Consider the following 16,381-nt stretch of genomic DNA (forward strand, 5'->3'; position numbering starts at 1 on the left):
GAAAACATAAGGGGTTCAATGGAGCTTAACTGTTTACATCCCTACATGGGAAGACGATACTTGTAATTCTTAAAAATTGTAACACTAATAGTACAGCTGAAAGGAATATGCATAGACAGAGGGCAGGGGTATAAGCTGAATATGAGGAAATGACAAAAAATAGCTAGGAAATGAGAAAGAGGAGTACACTAGGTGCAGAAGGAAGGGAGAGGTAGAATGGGATAAATTATTTCACATGAAGAGGCACAAAAAAAGCTATTATAGTGGAGGGGGAGATGAGAGGGTGGGCAATGGGCATCACTTGAACCTTACTCTCATCAGTATTGGCTCAAAGAGGGAATCATATACAATTGAATATAGAAATCTATCTTGATTTGGGAAGAGAAGGTGGATGGAAAGAGATCAAGTAAAGGGCAGTGGCAGGGTAGGGAGGCAGGGGGCAGAGACTGACAGAATGGAGGGAGATTGGAGGAGATAGTAGACAGGAACAAAACACTGGTGAGGAGCGAAAGGGTGAAAGGAGAGAAAGGACAAACAGGAAGAAAAATAAAATGGAGGGAAATACACAGTCAGTAGTTAGAATGTGAATGTCAATGGAATGAACTTTCCCATAAAATGAGAGCAGATAGCAAATTGGATCAAACCTCAAATCCTACTATTTATATTGTTTACAAGAAAGTCACTTGAAGTAGAGAGATACACATGGAGTAAAGGTAAGGGGCCAGAGAAGAATTTATTTTGCTTCAGCTGGAGTAAAAAACAAACAAACAAACAAAAAAAGCAGGGGTAACACTGTGATCTCAGATAAAGCAAAAGTGAAAATAGACCAAACTGCTGTTTGTCCTTCATCCTCCAAAAGGACCATGACATCAGGGAGGTGATACCATGAAATGCAAGCAAACTGGATTTAAGTGAAGGAGGACTGGGTGAAGTCACCAGCCTCTTTCTCTTCTGGAGCCATCTGGATCCAGTGGCTAGATGTAGATCAGGTCAGCTGGAGATGGTGCCAAAAGTGTATCTCATTAAAAGAGATTAAAAAAATACTTTTTACTAAAAGGTACCATAGACAATGAAGTAATATCAACACTAAACATATATGCACTAAGTGGCATAGCATCTGAATTCTCAAAGAAGTTAAGTGAGTTATGACCAAAGAAGAGAAAGAGAACATTATGAAATGTAAAATAGATAATTTTGATTATATTAAATTAAAAAGTTTTACACAAACAAAATCAATGCAACCAAGATTAGAAGGAAAGCAGAAACAGAGGAAACAATCCTTACAGTAAGTGTCTCTGACAAAGGCCTTGTTTCTAAAATATATAATGAATTGAATTTATAAGAATACAAGCCATTTACCAATTGATATATGGTCAAAGGACATGAACAGGCAGTTCTCAGATGAAGAAATTAAAGCTATCTATATGAATATGAAAAAGTGCTCTAAATCACTTTTTATTATAGAAATACAAATCAAAACAACTCTGAGATACCACCTCATACTATTAGATTGGCTAATATGACAAAAAAAAAGAAAATAATAAGTGTTGGAGAGCATGTGGGAAATTTGGGACACTAATGTACTGTTGATGGGGTTGTGAACTGATCCAACCATTTTGAAGAGCAATTTGGAACTACACTCAAAGCGTTATAAAAATGTGCATACCCTTTGATCCAGAAATATCACTTCTAGGGCTGTATCCCAAAGAGATCATAAAAATAGGAAAAGGACCCATGTGTACAAAAATATTTATAGCAGCTCTTTCTGTGGTGGCAAAGAATTGCAAATTTAGGGGATACCCATCAAGTGGGAAATGACTGAACAAGTTGTGGCATATGAGTATAAAGGAATATTATTATGCAATAAAAAATTGATGAACAGGCATATTTCAGAAAAACCTGGGAATACTTGTAGGAACTGAGGCAAAGTGAAATGAGCAGAAGCAGAAAAACATTGTGCACAGTATCAGCAACATTGTGTAATGAACTACTGTGAATTACTCAGCTCTTCTCATCAACACAATGATCTAAGACAAGTACAAAGGGCTAATAAGGGAAAATACTATTCATATCCAGATAAAGAACTGGTGGGAGTTCCTCTTCTGGGAGCCAAGATGGCAGAGTAAGAAGTAAGTTGCTTTTACCCTCCATTATCAACCTCTGAAAGCCCTGAAAATATTGTCCCGGGAAAAACCCCTGGAACAGCTGAAGCAGAAGAAGACAGAGTGCAGCAGTCCAGTAGCCCAGGTAGCTTGAGGGATTAATGGGAAAGGACCCTCTCCCTGGGGGAAGGTGAGCAGTAAGGAATGGAAGGCATAACAGCCAACTAGGGGAAAGCCCCACCTCAGCATACTAGGAGGAGATCCTGAAACTCAGGTGGTGGAGCAGGCAAACACCAACACCTGGACCCCCAAGTACCTCAGTGAGGGTGAGGGAACTGGTGGAAACCAGCTCAGAAAACCACCAGGTGCCTTGGCATTCTACAGCAGTCTCCCAGTGCCTCAGTAAAACTCTGTGAAGTGCTCCAAAAGGCCCCAGGTGGATAAACATCCTGCAACATCCATCCAAGGAGCTGAAGAAAGCAAAAGGAAAGGAAAAGCAGTCAATAACTGGGGGACAGACTATGCAATCCTACCCCTAGAGTAGGAGAGCTAAATCTCTTTAAAGGCCAGGAAATAAGCAAATGGGCAAAAGAAATATACAACACATTCGTATTATGAGAGCAGTGAAGATCAAGGCAGAAATTCTGAAGAGGACAACATTGTTAGCAAACCCACATCTGGAAGCTCAAAAGGGAAAATGAACTGGTAAGAAACTAAAAAAAGCCTTCTTAGAAGAGCTCAAGAAAGATTTTAAAAGTCAAATTAGAGAGGCAGAAGAAAAATTGGGAAAAGAAATGAGAGGTATACAAGAACAAGTCAATAGCTTGGAAAAAGAAGGACAAAAATTAACTGTAGAAAACAAGTCCTTAAAAAATACTATTGGCCAACTGGAAAAAAGTACACTGAAGAAAACAAGTCCATAAAAAATACAATGGGCCAAATGGAGAAGGAGGTACAAAATCTAATAGAAGAAAACAATTTGTTAAAAATTAGAATTGGGCAAATGGAAGCTAATGATTCTATGAGAGAGCAAGAATCATTCAAACAGAAACAAAGGAATGAAAAAAAATAGATGAAAACATAAAATATCTCATTGGTAAAACAACTGAGCTGGAAAATAGATCCAGGAGAGACAATTTAAAAAATATTGATCTACCTGAAAATCACAATGAAAAATGAGCCTGGACAATATCTTTTAGGAAATCGTCAATGAAAACAGCCCTGAGGTCCTAGAACCAGAGGGTAAGATAGCCATAGAAAGAATCCACCGATCACCTCCTGAAAGACATTCCAAATTGAAAACACCAGGGAATATAGTAGCCAAATTCCAAAATTACCAGGGCAAAGAGCAAATCCTGCAAGCAGCCAGAAAGAAACAATTTAAATATCATGGAACCACAGGCAGGATTACACAGACCTTGCAGCTTCTACGTGAAAAGACCATAGGGTGTGGGATATGATATTACATAAAGCTAAGGAGCTTGGATTACAACCAAGGATCAAATATCCAGCAAAAATGAGCATGATTTTTCAGGAGAGGAGATAGATATTCAATGAAGTAGGAGACTTCCAAACCTTCCTGATAAAACACCAGAGCTCAACAGAAAATTTGATCTTCAAATACAAGACTCAAGAGAGACATAAAAACGTAAACAGGACAGAAAGATACAACATGTGTTTAATAAGGGCAAACTGTTTACAACCCTACAAGGGAAGGTGACACTTGTAAATCTTGAGAACTGTATTGTTATTACACCATGTTAAAGGGGTATATATAAAGGAGGTGGATATAAATTGACTTTGAGGTAATGATTAAAAAAAAAAACGTAATCAAGTTGAATAAATGTATCCAAGTAAGTGGAATGATCTGATCTAAGAAAATGTACTAAGAGAAAAGGAAAGGAAGAGGCAGAGAAGGGTAAATTACATTACAGGAAAAGGCATAAAAACCTATTACAGCACAGGGAAAGAAAGGAGGGAGATCAGCATTGTTGGAACCTTATTCTCATCAGATTTGGCTCAAGAAGGGAATAACATAATCTCTTAGGCATAGAAATCTAACCTGTTTTATAGGCAAGAGGAGGGAAAAGGGGAAAGAAAAGGGAGGGGAGATAGAAGGGAGGGAAGAAGTAGTAAGAGTAAAGGGGAAGAACAGGGAAGGGGCTAATAGAAGGGAGGCGAGGCTGAGGAAGGCAATGGTCAAAAAGCAAAACACTAGTGAGGAGAGAGAAGGAGAAAGAAAAGCATAAACGGGGAGGGGGGAAGGATGGAGAGAAAGACACAGATAGTAATCACAACTGTGATTGTGAATGGGACGAACTCTCCCATAAAATGGAAGCAGATAGCAGATAGCAGATAATCTTACTATATGTTGTATACAGGAAACACATTTGAAAAAGATTGACACACACAGTGTAAAGGTAAAAGGCTGGAACAGAATATATTATGCTTCCACTGAAATAATAACAAAAAAAAAAGCAGGGATAACAATCCTGATCTCAGACAAAGCAAAAGCAAAAATAGATCTCATCAAAAGAGATAAAGAAGGAAACTACATCCTACTAAAATTCACCATAGACAATGAAGAAATATCATTACTAAATATATATGCACCAAATGGAATAGCATCCAAATTCTTAGAGGAGAAGTACAGAGAGTTACAGGGGACTTCAACCTCCCCCTCTCTGAACTAGATAAATTTAACCACCAAAGAAACAAGAAAGAAGTTAAGGAGGTGAATATGATATTAGAAAAATTAGGTATGATAGACCTCTGGAGATAAGTGAATGGGGATATAAAAGAATATATTTTTTTCTCAGCAGTACATGGTACATACACAAAAATTGACCATGTACTAGGACATAAAAACCTCACAATCCAATGCAGAAAGGCAGAAATATTAAATACATCACTTTCAGATCATGATGCAATAAAAATTATATGTAATAAAGGGCCATGGAAAGATAGACTAAAAAATAATTGGAAACTAAATTATCTTATCCTAGAAAGTGATTGAGTCAAACAACAAATCATAGAAACAATCAGTAACTTCATTCAAGAGAATGACAATAATGAGACAACATACCAAAACTTATGGGATACAGTGAAATCAGTTCTTAGGGGAAGTTTCATATCGCTGAATGCTTACATGAATAAAATAGAAAATGAGGAGATCCATGAATTGGGCATACAACTAAAAAAAATAGAAAAAGAACAAATTAAAAATCCTCATGAAACATAAAATTAGAAATATTGAAAACCAAAGGAGAAATTAAGAAAATTGAAGTTAGGAAAACTATTGAACTAATAAACGAAACTAAGAACTTGTTTTGTGAAAAAAAAATAGATAAACCCTTGGTTAATTTAATTAAAAAAAAGAAAGAAGAAAACCAAATTACCAGTATTAAAAATCAAAAGGGTGAAGTCATCACCAAGGAAGAGGAAACTAAAACAATAATTAAGAAGTATTTTGCCCAACTCTATGCCAATAAATTTGACAATCTTAGTGAAATGGATAAATATTTACAAAATATAAATTGTCCAGATTAACAGAAGAAGAAGTAAAGTACTTAAATAACCCCATCTCAGAAAAAGAAATTGAACAAGCCATTGATGAACTCCCTAGGAAAAAATCTCAAGGGCCAAATGGATTTACAAGTGAATTCTATCAAACATTTAAAGAACAATTAATTCCAATATTATATAAACTATTTGGGAAAATAGGTGAAGAAGGAGTCTTACCAAATTCTTTTTAATTATACAAATATAGTGCTTACACCTGAACCGGGAAGAATCAAAACAGAGAAAGAAAATTATAGACCAATTTCCCTAATGAATATAGAGGCAAAAATTTTAAATAAAATATTAGCAAATAGATTACAGCAACTTATCATGATAACAACACACTGTGACCAGGTAGGATTTATACCAGGAATGCAGGGCTGGTTCAATATTAGGAAAACTATCAGCATAATTGATCATATCAACAACAATACTAACAGAAACCATATAATCATCTCAATTATTGCAGACAAAGCTTTTGACCAAATGCAACACTCATTACTGTTAAAAACACTAGAGAGCATAGGAATAAATGGAGTCTTCTTTAAAATAATAAATAGCATCTACCTAAAACCTTCAGCAAGCATCCTATGTAATGGGGACAAGCTAGAAGCATTTCCAATAAGATCAGGGATGAAACAAGGATGTCTATTATCACCACTGTTGTTCAATATCGTACTGGAAATGTTAGCTTTAGCAATAAGAGAAGAAAAAGAAATTGAAGGTATTAGAATAGGCAAAGAAGAAACAAAGCTACCGCTCTTTGCAGATGACATGATGATATACTTAGAGAATCCTAGATAATCAAGTAAAAAACTACTTGAAATAATAAACAACTTTAGCAAAGTTGCAGGCTATAAAATAAACCCACATAAATCATTAGCCTTTCTATATATTACCAACAAAGCCCAATAGCAAGACATAGAAAGAGAAATTCCATTTAAATTTACTATAGACATTATAAAATAATTAGGAGTCTACCTCCTGAAACAAACTCAGGAACTATATGAACACAATTACAAAACACTTTTCACACAAATAAAGTCAGATCTAAATAATTGGAAAAATATCAGTTGCTCATGGATAGGCCAAGCAAATATAATAAAAATGACAATTCTACCTAAGCTAATTTACTTATTCAATGCCATACCAATCAAACTACCAAAAATTATTTTATAAAGTTAGAAAAAATAATAACAAGATTGATTTGGAAGAACAAAAGGTCTAGAATATCAAGGGAACTAATGAAAAGACATGCAGGGGAAGATGGCCTAGCTATTCCAGATCGTAAATTGTATTATAAAGCAGCAATCATCAAAACTGCTTTGGTTAAGAAATAAAGTGATGGATCAGTGGAATAGGTTAAGTATGCAAGGCACAGTAGTCAATGACTATAGTAATCTATTATTTGATAAACCCAAGACCCCAGTTTCTGGGATAAGAACTCACTTTCACAAAAACTGCTGAGAACACAGTATGGCAGAAACTAGGCATAGATCAAAATCTCACACCATATACCAAAATAAAGTCAAAATGGGTTCATGGTTTAGATATAAAGGCTGATATTATAAGCAAAAAAGAGCAAGGAATAGTATACCTATCAGATCTTTGGAGAACAGAAGAATTTATGAACAAACAGGAGATAGAGAACATTACAAAAAGCAAAAGTGGATAACTTGGATTACATTAAATTGAAAAGTTTTTGCACAAACAAAGGCAATGCAACCAAGATTAGAAGGAAAGTAGAAAATTAGGAAAGAATTTTTAGAGCCAGTGTCTCTGATAAGGTCAAAGGATATGAACAGGCAGTTCTCAGATGAAGAAGTTAAAGCCATCTATAGTCATATGAAAAAATGCTCTAAATCACTATTGATTAGAGAAATCAAAACAAGTCTGAGGTACCACATCACACCTATCAGATTGACCAACATGACAAACAGGGAAATGATAAATGTTGGAGAAGCTGTGGGAAAATTGGAACACTAATGCATTGTTGGTGGAGTTGTGAACTGATCCAACCATTTTGGAGAGCAATTTGGAACATGCCCAAAGGTCTGTAAAAATGTGCATACCCTTTGACCCAATAATAGCACTTCTAGGGCTATATCCCAGAAAGATCATACAAATGGGAAAAGGACCCACATGTACAAAAAATATTTATAGCAGCTCTTCTTGTGGTGGCAAAGAATTGGAAATTGAGAGGATGCCATCAATTGGGGAATGACTGAACAAGTTGTGGTACATGAATGTAATGGAATACTTTTGTTCTATAAGAAATGATGAACAGGCTGACTTCAGAAAATCCTGGAAAGTCTTGTGTGGTTTGATGCTGAGTGAAGTGAGCAGGACCAGGAGAACATTGTACACAATAACAGTCACATTGTGGGATGACTAATATTGATAGACTTAACCATTCTCAGCTATACAAAGATATAAGACATCTCTAAAGGCCTCATGATGGAAAATGCTATTCCCATATGAAGAAAGAGCTATGAAGTTTGAGTGCAGATTGAAGCATACTATTTGCTAAAACAAAACAAAAAAAAACTGATGGACTCTAAATACAGCTCAAAGTATACTTTTTCACTTTATTATTTTTGTGGTTTTTTCCCCTCTTTATCTATTTCTTTTTTCATGACTGTGACTAATGTGGAAGTATGTTCTACATGATAGTACATGCATAACCTATATCACATTGCCTACTTTTTTAGGAAGAGAGGAGGAGAGGGAGGGAAGGAGGGAGAAAATTTGGAACTCAAAATCTTGTAAAAATGAGTGACAAGATTGCCTTGAGATGTAATTGGAAAAGATAAAATGCTATTTCAAAAAAAAGTGGGCGACTTTCAGAGATTCCGTGTCCAACACTGCATTTACTTATCTAGGCCAGAACACTAGCAAACATTAAGATTGGTTTGACAAAAGTTATGGTGGAAATTCAGAAGCTACTAAATGAAAAATGTGGATTCTGTAGGTTTTACCAGAGGGGTAGTTCATCCCTCTCTAAGAAGGCAGCATTTATCTACACAAAATTAAAGTACAAGCAAAGCTTAAAGAGATGTAGGATTCTTGGCTCAAGAAGGCAGATGAAACTCAGTTTTCCATTGATATTAACATCTCAAAGGGCTTTTATGATGCCCTGGAGGTTATTTATGGGCCAAAGACTTATGGTGCACCTCAACTATTCAGTGTTGATTGAACCACACTGATTAGTGATAAAGGCATGATCATGGACTGATGGGTTGAACATTTTTAGAGTATTCTCAATAGACCATCATCAATCAATGCTGAAGTCATTAATCATATACCTCAGGTCAAAGTCAATCCCTCTCCAGTTGAACTTCCAACCAAAGAAAAGGTTTTTTTTTATTGGCATTAGACTCCTCTTGAGTGGTAAAATACCTGGTGTTGATTCTATTCCAGCTGAGATTTGAAAAGCAGGGGCTCCACTATTCATATAAAAACTGACTGAAATCTCCTGGCTTATATGGCAAGAGGAGGTTATCTCCCAGGAGTTCAAGGATGTCCCCAATATCCATTTCTATAAAGCAAAATGAAATAGATTGTTTTATAACTACTATGGGGGATGGGAGAGGGAGTCTCTCTCTTAGTCATTACTGGCAAGATTCTTGCCAGAGTCCTCCTTAATAGGCGTCACCTGGAAGATGGTCATCTATCTTAGAACAAGCGTGGTTTCAGAAAGTACAGAGGAATCATCGTTAAACTGGCTGACAGCTCCAGGAGAAATGCCTGAAGCAGAACAAAGAACTGTGTACAACATTCATTGATCTGACCAAGGCCTTTGAGTCTCTCAGTCATGAGGGCTTGTGGAAAATTATGTCAAAATTTGATTGGTTGGAGAATTCATCAATACTGTATGTCAATTTCGTGATGACATACTTTCACAGGTTCCAGATAATGGACAATGCTCTTGTGCTTTCCCAGCCACCAATAGAGAGAAGCAAGGCCGTGTGCTTCTTCCCATGCTTTTTAGCATAATATTTTGAGGAATGTTGTCAGAAGTTTTCAGTGATGACAAAATGGCATCAAGGTAAGATACTGCACTGATAGAAAGTTGTTTAACTTGAAAAGGCTACAAGCCAGGACTACAGCGGAGGGAGAGTAGGTGTGATTTTTTTTTCACAGATGATGGTACACTCAATGCAGCCTCTGAAGCAGAGATGCAGCAAAGTATGTATTGATTCTCTGCTATTTGTGCTAATTTTGGCCTAACAATTAACAACAAGAAAACAAAGGTTCTCCACCACCCAACACCATATTATCCATATGTGGAAGCATAACTCCAGCTAATTATCAAAAATTTTGAAAACTGTGGGTAGGTTTACTTACATTGGTAGTGTATTTTCTAATGATCTACACATAGATGATGAGCTTGATATACACATTGCCATAATTGTCTCAGTCTTTGGGAGGAGCTGAAGGAAAGTGTGGGAGAGAAGAGGTATTGGACTGTCTACCGAACAGAAGGTCTGCAGAACCATTGTGCTGACCTTATTGTTGTATGCCTATGAAACCTAGACAGTCTACCAGCACCATGCCAGGAAACTGAATTGCTTTTATTTGAATTATGATAGGAAGATTCTGAATATCACATAGCAAGACAAGGTACCTTACACCGAAGTCCTTTCTCGAACTAAACTTCCAAGCATTCAAACTCTACTATAGAGAGCTCAACTTTGAAGACTGACCATGTGGTTCTAATGCCAAATGTACTTTGTCTAAAAGACTATTTTATGAAAAACACACACAAGGTAGGAGTTCACATGGTGGTCAAAAGAAGCAATACAAGGGCACTCTCAAGGTCTCTCTGAAGAACTTTGATATTGATTTGAGACATGGGAGACACTGGCACAGGACTGCCCACATGAAAGAAGGTGCTATGTTCTGTGAAGTAGAATTGTAGTAGATCAAAACAAATGTGAGATGAAGAAATTTAGAGACATCTCCACTCCAAATGTTCATATTTATGCCTGGTCTGTGTGGTAGAGCCTTCTGACCTCATGTTATATGAACATCTGCAGTGGAACACACTGTACCTTGACTCCAACATAGTGATGTTACTTTGTTCTTCTTCAAGAACAGAGGACAACAACCAACTAACCAACCAATCAACCAACCAACCAGTTAAAAAAGTGACCATCCCAATGAACTCTAATACATTTTTAAAATCACAGCAAAACTATGTTACATTTGTATAGTTTTTCACATTGGTCAAAGAGTTATCCTTTTGTTCCTCATTGATGCATTGAAATATCTGGGACTGTGTTATTTCATTTTTTGTACAATTACTGCTACTTCTATTCATTCTGTGAAGAAGATACTTAATAATTATATTTTAAAAGCAATTGAATTTTGATCCTTGTAATTGCCTTTGAAGTGGGCATGGGAAATAATAAAATCCTTGTTTTATTAATGAGAAAACTGAGGTTCAGAGATACTTAAACATAATATGGTCACAGAACCAAGTGAGATAGCTGGGACTTATACTCACCTCTTGTGATACTTAGACCAGTGCTATTTCAACTACACCATAATGTTAAAAAGAAAGAGCCCCTAAACAATGGTGCATATTTAGCTACTTGATATGTGATCAAAAATGCTGAAGGTTGCATGATGAAAACATGGACACATGCATTAATGGAGACGGGGCCATATTAAGCAATTCTGAGATTGTGAGCACTTAGGAATTTTGGAGCTCCCCAAGCAGTGGCAATAGAAAATAAATATGCACTATCTCAAGAAAAACCAATAACTCACCACATTTAGTGCTATATAAGGTCTAATCTAAATGCTAATGTGCTAGGCTTTAAAATTATAGGTTCTCCTCCATAATTTTAACTTAAATATGGGCCTGCCTAAAAGAGATGACTTTAGACCCTGAATAAGATCCCTAGCTCATAAAGAATTTTTTAAAACAGCCTTATGAGTGCTAATAATCTCCATGGTTCTCAATTTCCCCTAACATAGATACTGCAACTATCTATACTGAATTGCCAAAGAATTGTTTCTGGTAGTTTGAGGACACTGACCACTGGGCAGGTGGTGCTTAAAGGTCTCAAATGGACATAGCTCTTAGGGAGCAAGATAAAAACATATTTCATCTCAATCAATAAGAAATATTTTTAAAGTATATTCTATATGTTAGGCACAGGATATACACCTGCTGCTCAGTTCTAACTTTTTAAAAATTTTCTTTCTCTGCAAGGAAAAATTGCATTTAACTGGGAATTACAGAATAAAATGACTAACAGGAAATAGATACTTGAGATGAATTAGGAGATAGTAAGAGAGAACATAGCTGACCTTGAATAAGTCAAGTCACCTGGCCCAGATGAATCACATTGTCTGGTTCTGGAAGAATTACTAGCTATGATTTCTAATCAATGATGAATGAAATTTGAAAGATCATGGAAAATGAGAATGGTTCCACCACATTGAAGCTGGACAAATATTGTTCCAGTTCTCAAGAAATGGAAAACAACAATATTCAAAATAGAAGTCAATGAGTTTGACTTCTATACCTTAGAAAATTTTTGAAAATATCATTAAGCAAATGATTGGTGAATATTTAGAAAGGAAGGAAGTGATTATAAAGAACTAGTATAGCATCTTCAAGAATTAGTCATGCTGAACTGATATTGCTTTTTTTTAATATGATTTCAAAATTAACAGATAGGTGAATAGCTGTTGCTATTAATTGCCTAGATTTTTTTTAAATGACAAAATATCTTCTACCCCTTTTGTCAAGAAGTTGGGGAGATATGAGTTAGAAGATAATGCAATAAGATGGATTCATAATGGGTTCAATGGCCTGACTCAGAGAGTAGTTAGTTGTTAATGGTTCAGTGTCAATGTGGCAGTAGTTCTTCACTGGAGTAACCCAGGATTCTGTACTTGGTCTTACACTGTTTAACATTTTTTTTAATGAGTTAGATGAAAGCCCAGATGGTATGTTCATTTGATCTGCAGATACCTCAAAGCTGAGAGGGATAATTAACAAAATGACTAATAGAATCGAGACCCAAAAGTCAGTCAGAAAATCAATAAACATTGTTTTTAATACGTATCATGTGCCAGGTGCTGTACTAAGTTCTGGGTATACAAAAAAAGACAAAAAAACAGTCTCTGCTCTTACAGTTTAGTAATTTAGTGGAGCTTACAGTTCAATGGGGAAGATAACATGAAAACGATTGTGTACAAACTATATAAATATGTGTGTGTGTGTATATATATGTATATATGTATGTAAATATATGTATGCATATGTGTATATTTATATATTTATAAATGTACATATATGTATATACTATATTTATCTGTATGTGTGTATATATTATATATACATATATATGATAAATTATAGATAATGAGTAGAGGGAAGACACTTGCATAAAGGAAAGGTTTCTTATACAAGGCAGAATTGCAGTTGGGATTTGAAGGCAGGCAGGGAAATCAGGAGCCTAAGAGGATGAGGCAGAGTATTCTAGGACAGCAAAGATGCTCATAATCTGGAGATGTAGTGTCTTGTATGGAGAACAGCAAGGAGGTCTATGTCTCTGGATAATGGAGTACATGTTTAGGAGTGGAGGTCATAAAGCACAGGAAAGATAGAAAGGGTTCAGGCTGTGAAGGTCTTTGAATGCCAAAGAAGATGTTTTACATGATATTTAGGTTAAAGGGAGATTATAGGGAGGCAATTGAGTTTATTGAACAGGCAAGTGACATAGTCACAGTGCTATGAGATGATGATTTCAATAGCTGAATGAAGGATGGATCTTGAAAAGCTAGAGCATTGGTCTGAATTTATTAAGGTGAAATTTATGAAGGTTAGAATAAGGATAATTGCAAACTCTTACACTTGGGGTACAAAATAAATGAACTTCAAAATCGTATTAGGGAGAAGGTATAATTGTATAGTCCTTAATTTGGACAATATTGGATTTTAGTGTGCTGAAAGCTTAATGTGAGTCATCAGTGTGATGGGGAAACTGAAAAATCTGTTGTGATCTTGCATGACATTAAAAGGATAACAGTTTCTGACAATAGGAAGACTGTATGTAGTCCTACTGTGCTCTGGCCTGATTTTGAGTGTTGTTTTCAGTTTGTGGCATCCAGTTTCAAGAAGGAAGTTGAAGTGAGGGACAAGAACATTGTTGGCATGAGAGAGGAGCCTGTACACAAACATGAGGTGAGGAATTGACAATTTTGCATGGAGATCCAGTTAGGATGGAACTTTAAATTCATGAGTGAGAATAATAAGCCTGGGAATATAAAATGAGTTGAAATTGTGAAGAGCTTTGATGCATAACAGAGGAGTTCCTAATTGATCCCAAATGCAATATGGCACCATTAAAACTTCTTGAATAGAGGAGGTTAGACCTGTACTTTAGTAATATTAACTTGGCAGCTGAATTAGAGAGGAGATAGAATGGATTTAGGGAAACCAAATATGAAGTTATTGTAATAGTCTGGTCAAGAGGGTCTAAATTATAGTGATTGTAATGTAAATGGAGAGATGAGAGGACTATTACAGATATTGAGGAAATGAAATTGAGAAGACTAAGCAACTGATTGTTTTTGAGTGTGACTGGAAGTGAAGAGTCAATGATTGTGAATCTCAGGGACTAGAAGAATAGAGGTGCTCTTGGTAGAAAAAGTGAAGTGAGGAGGAGTCATGAGTTTAGGAACAAAGATAGTCATTTCCAAATGGGGGACTAGAGTTCAGGACAGAGATGAGGGCTAGATATATAAACTTGGAAGTCATCTTCATAGAGATGTCAATTGAATGCATGAGAGTTGCTGGACAGAGAATTAGAGAGAGATGGTGAGAGACAGAGAAAAAGACAGATATACAAACAAGCATGAGAGGTAGAGAGAGAGAGACTGAGTTAAAGAGACAGAGAAGAGAGAGACAGGAGACACACAGAAATAGAGCTAGGTATCATACAGAGGCAGACAGAGAGACAAGAGGGACAGAGACATAGAGAGAGAAATACAGACTTAGGGAAAGAGACAGAGACAGAGGCAGTAGTAAAAAAAAAATAGGAGAGGGTCTAGGACAGTGGTAGGTAACCTGTAGTCTTAGGTCACATGTGGCCTTATAGGTTCTTGAGTGCAGCCTTTTGACAATTTCAACTCATTTTATATCTCCAGTTTTACAGAACAAATCCTTTTATCAAGGGGATTTGTTCTGTGAAGTTTGGATTCAAAGACCTAGAGGGCCATAAACAGCCTTGAGGACACAGGTACCCCACTCCTGGTCTTGGACAAAGACCTAAGGTACAAATGGGTGTGAGATACTCTACCTTTTTCTGGGCCTCTTCTTACCATCCAACTTGTTAGATAATCATGGGTTTTCTACCTTCTAAGGATGAGTGCTCTCCAGGTCATCTCTATGCCTCTAATGTGCCGCTTCCCTTATATTTACATTTCAAAGAATAATTTCCTTTAAACTTCAAGTCAGATGAAATTATGCCTGATCTTCTTAATTACTAATAACCTTTCTCCTTCTCCCAATTATCTTGCTTTTTCTTACATAGATGTATCACGTAACCCTGAAAGAGAAGGTAATGTTTTTGATGGCAAGAATTTGGGGGGATTAGGAGTATATTCATAATTGCATGCCACAATAGATAGCTGACCTTAGAGTTCAGGATGACCTGAATCCAAGTGTCTGTATAGTGGTAGGCACCAGTGGAATTTAATATATATTTGTTGACTAACTTTGTTGGCTATGTGACCATTGGCACTTAATTTCTTAGTGCCCATCAACTCTCTAAGACTATATGTCAAATACTCATCCATCAACATTGGGAGAGGAAATTTCCTCAGAGGGAACTTCCTATACTTGATGAAATTCTAAGCCCACTGCACCTTCACCCCAAATAACAAGAATAAACTACAGTACCTGGCCTCCTCTTTATTGATTGGAATCAATGTAATTCAAAGCATGCCACAGATTCTTTTATGCTATTCTTATGGACAAGGTGGGATAGATATGTTAGATGATGGCAGAGTTAGAATCAAAAGTAATTGAATGGCAGAAACTAAAAAATAGACTATAATTACTTGATGTTAAGGTGAAAAGATGCTTATGGCTAAGTGGATAAAGTAACGGGCCTGAGGTCAAGAAGATCTAAGTTCAAATCCAGCCTCAGAAACTGACTAGCCACATGAACCTGGGCAAATAATTTAAATTGTCTGCCTCAGTTTCCTTATCTAAAAAAACAAGGATTTTAATGTCACTTACCTCCCAGTGTTTTTGTGAGGACCAAATGAGATATGTTAAACATTTAGAAAAGTGCCTGACATAAAGTAGGTGTTATATAAATGCTACTTTATTATTATTATTATTATTTTTATTATTGTAGAATGTCCCTAAAGGTTTATCTGTGGCTCTGCACCACATTTTAGATAAACATTTTTAGATAAAACAAAGTGTTCAGGGAAAGATGAAATGTCAGATTCTAAAATATCTAGAAAGGCTACCATGTGAAACCAAATTTAGTAAGATGAAATTCAATAGGGATAAATATAGAGAATTAGACTTGTCTTTAAGTTCATAAATAAAAGGTAGGGGAGGCATGGCTAGAAAGTTCATCTGAGATTTTTATTTGACAACCAGGTAAATATAAGTTGTCAGCACAAAATATCATTCTGAAAAAATAAGATATTGTGATTTTAAATGGCATTAAAAAAAA

Source organism: Vombatus ursinus, unplaced genomic scaffold (assembly GCF_900497805.2).
Source record: "Vombatus ursinus unplaced genomic scaffold, bare-nosed wombat genome assembly UNPS02014792.1, whole genome shotgun sequence".
Lineage (NCBI taxonomy): Eukaryota > Metazoa > Chordata > Mammalia > Diprotodontia > Vombatidae > Vombatus > Vombatus ursinus.